The sequence below is a fragment of the Saprolegnia parasitica genome, assembly GCF_000151545.1.
Source record: "Saprolegnia parasitica CBS 223.65 unplaced genomic scaffold supercont2.13, whole genome shotgun sequence".
NCBI lineage: Eukaryota > Oomycota > Saprolegniomycetes > Saprolegniales > Saprolegniaceae > Saprolegnia > Saprolegnia parasitica.
The window spans coordinates 24,041-27,970 of NW_012156407.1; positions in this window are offsets into that span (position 1 = coordinate 24,041).

Below are 3,930 nucleotides of genomic sequence, written 5' to 3' on the forward strand. Positions count from 1 at the left end.
ATCTCCGACCGTGCCACGGTACAGCACACTGCGTGGCTCAGACTTCTTACAGGTTATGAGCCCAAGAGAAGTGCCCGCAGGAGCTGTGCCGCATGGCACGACGCCGTTTGGCTTGATGAAGACGTTGCGTCGGCCGCGCAAGACGTGCGCCAAGCCCCTCGTCCACAAGCCCGTCCCCGACGAGCGCCTGCCCCAGCCGCGCCGCCCAAGTTGCGTGCGCGAAGACATGGGTGCAGCCCCGGGTGACCGATTGGTCGAACGCTGCGAGATTCAGCGCTTCCTATTGGGCGACTCCACGCAGAGCCCCACGCATGGCTTGCCAGATCAAGCATGCACCCAACGAAGCGAGGCGGTCGCTACCGACTGCAGCCCGCTGACGATTGGGCCCCCCTCTCTTGAGTTTTCGAAGTCGACTGCTGGTCGAACGCTGCCGGTGCCCACCGCCGGCAAGCGCTTCCCGCGAGATCCTTCAACCAAGAGCAAGACCAAGTCTCTGACGCCTGCGAAGAAGCTCACGCTCTCGCCGCGCGAGGAGTTCAGGGTCAACGCCGCAGCCGCGAGAGTCATTGGCCTCGACAACAAGCTGCGCGTACATACGATCGAGGTCGACACCGCCTCACCTCGACACGACCACCCGCGCAAGTGCAACGCGTACCAAGACATTTTCTCGAGTCCTCAAGGTGGCTACGGCGACATGGCCTGCAACCAGTCGCCGAACCTCGAGAGCCTTCGCCTGGACAAGTTTTCCGGCGAGGCAAGGTACCCCGGTCTCGACTACATGGTCCAGTTTGACTCGGCAGTGCGCCGCGACGAGTTCTTCCACTGCACGACCTGGACGACCTGGACGGACGAGCACAAGTACCATGCGCTCAAGATGTGTCTCGGCGATTGGGTATGTGCGAACGAGGCCGTGTGGATGGCCGCTACCAAGAACTACGGCTACCACGACCTCATCCTCCGCATCACCGAGCACTACGCGCCGAAGCTCGAGGACGACCAAGTTTTGGCCCTCATGCGCAAGGCCAAGCGCTATGGCGATACGTGGGCCTTGCACGCTCATTACATGCGCTACCTTCAGCGTATTGCGCGCATTCCGAGCAGCACCGTCCTCGACATCTTTTGCAGCTACGCGTGTCTCGAGCACTCGCCGTTGCTCCTTGGCCACATTGATGAACACCGGCGCAACGATCCCGCCATGCTGGACGAGCTTGTGCAGCGCCTTGTCACGGTTACGGGGTCAGGTTTCTCTTACGGCCTTCGACAGAAGCGACAGCCGCGCAACGACCGCCGCCACGACGCGCCCATCAGCGTCGCGAGACTGCCCACGCAACGCGAGCGCGACGTGGGCAAGGACGACACGCACCATCGAGTCCGGCGCCATGGTGATCCGCGCGAAGAAGACCCGCGCGACGACGCCAAGTGTCAGGACGACGACAAGTGCGACGCCAAGTGCCGCCACATTCCGCCCAAGTTGGACTACGCGCGTTCGCACGCCAAGCGCTGCAACGAGCGCTTCACCAAGCAGGAAGACGAGCGGTGGGACCATGCGCATTGCCACGTCAACTGCGTGCGCATCCATGCTGTCCAAACCGCCGAGGACGACGAGTGTCACGACGGCCAGAGTCGCGACGTTGAGCGCCAGGTTGAACAGCGCGATGACGATGATCCGCGCCAGAACAACCAAGCCGGCGACGACGACCAACATGATGACGAAGCATCGCGCCAGGACAACCAAGATCAGGACGACACCCCGCGTGATGACGCGACGAACCAGGATGACGCCAAGCGCCAGCCCGACGAGCGACGCGACGAGCGGCGGTACCGCAAGGACGACTGCGTGAGCATCCACGCCGTCCAGCCCGCCGAGGACGACGAGTGTCGCGACAGCCAAGGCCGCGACCATAAGCGCCAGGCTGAACAGCGTGACGACGACTGGCTCCAAGACGACAAGAGCCAGGACCACGCGTATCAACACGACCAGTGCGAGAACGACCAGCGTGCCATCGACGCATGCCAAAATGAGAAGGAAGATCAAGATGAGAGCCGTCAAGACGCGAGCCATCATGATGACGAGTCCCAGAGCGAGAGCCTCCAGGAAGAGGTCCACCAGGAAGAGCGCCACGAGAAGGCAAGCCAACTGGAAGAGAACCGCCTGATGAAGTGCCCCTCTACCGAGCACCGTCCCGAATGGCGACGCCACGACGCGCAACGTCTCGGGCCTTCCCGACCGTCAACAAGCTCGTTTACACCCGACTCGTACTACACGTCCAAGCTCGACAACCGCGCGTCCAACGGCACGACCGAACGCCAGCGCCGCATGCTATTCGATGGTGATCCCGCCACGACCGGCCGCTACGCCGACGATGCCATCATGGAGGCTCAAGATGCAGCTGGCAGCTACCACGGACGCTGGAAGCGGGCCACACACTCATCAAGACGACTAGCGGCGCGCCTCCTCAAGAAGAAAGACGGATGTGGCGCGCATGCGCTCACGACGCCCAAGATAGCGACGATGAAGAGCGGCGCCGACTGTCCCGTCAAGAACGGTACGTCGAAGCTTGCTTCTCGACCGTCCGACTACAGCGACGTTGCCCAACGATGGGCCATCGAGCCAAAGAAGAAGGGCATCAAGATACGCGGTGTCGTCGGCCGCATCCTCAACGTCAACACGGAGACCAAGGCATACGATGTGTGGGTCCCCGACCTGTACCGCATCGTGACGTCGCGCCACGTGCAGAACGTGAGCCCTCCGCTGTCCAAGAACATTCAAGGCTTGCAGCTCAACGACGACATGACGCTCGAGTACCCACAGCCTCCCAAGTCCTCGACGTCGCCCGTGGACCCGTGCCTCTACTACATGTGGACGGCCGGGCGCCTCACTATCATCGGCCTCTACGTCGACGACGTCATCGCGATCTCGCAAAACGCCGCTGCCTTCGACAAGGTCCTCGCTACGCTCAAGGCCAAGTTCAACATCAAGACGCTCGGCCCGATCAAGCGCTGCCTCGGCATCAACGTGCACCGCTCCAAGTCTGGCATGTTCCTCGAGCAGACGTACCTCATCGACGAGCTGCTCGCCAAGCACAAGATGTCCGACTGCCATCCGCAGTCGACGCCACTTGCGCTGGACCACAAGATCTTCGACGAAGGCGGCCCGTGCGACATGCACACAACGGAGATGCGCGAAATCGTAGGTTCTCTATTGTGGCTGTCTAGCTGCACGCGCCCCGACATTGCGTACGCGACGAACTTGATGGCGCGGCACCTCAACGCGCCCAACGAGCACCATGGTCGTCAGCTACGGCGCATCTTGCGCTACCTCAAGGCGACGCGCACGCATGGCCTCCAGCTTGCCCCGACGCAAGGCCGCGGCCCGCTCTCGCTCGACGTCTTCTCGGACGCCGACTGGGCTGGCGACAAGGCCAACAGACGCTCGACGTCTGGCTGCATCGTCAAGATCAACGGTGCGCCCGTTCACTGGTTCTCCAAGCAGCAGTCGTCGGTGGCTCTCTCGACCATGGAGGCCGAGTACGTGGCCGCCAGCATCGCGACCCAAGAAGCCATCTGGATCAAGGTTCCTCGAGCAGGTCAAGCTCATGCCAAAGAAGGCCAGCGTCAACCTCAAGTTCAAGCATATCGATATCCGCCACCACTTTGTGCGCGAAGCTATCGAGTCCGGCCGCATCAAGGCCAAGTAAAAGCGTACATGTGTACGCCGCCGCGCGATCCAAGGTCAAGGTCGACATAGCCGAGAAGGTCGACCTTGCGGGGGGGTGTTAGAAATCACACAGCGGCTCCCGATCTAGACCAACAGAACTACACACTATGCACAGATTACCACTGGTCTAGCTTACATAACGAACAATATCACTTTTATATTTGCATTCTACTACACACATCTCCGACCGTGCCACGGTACAGCACACTGCG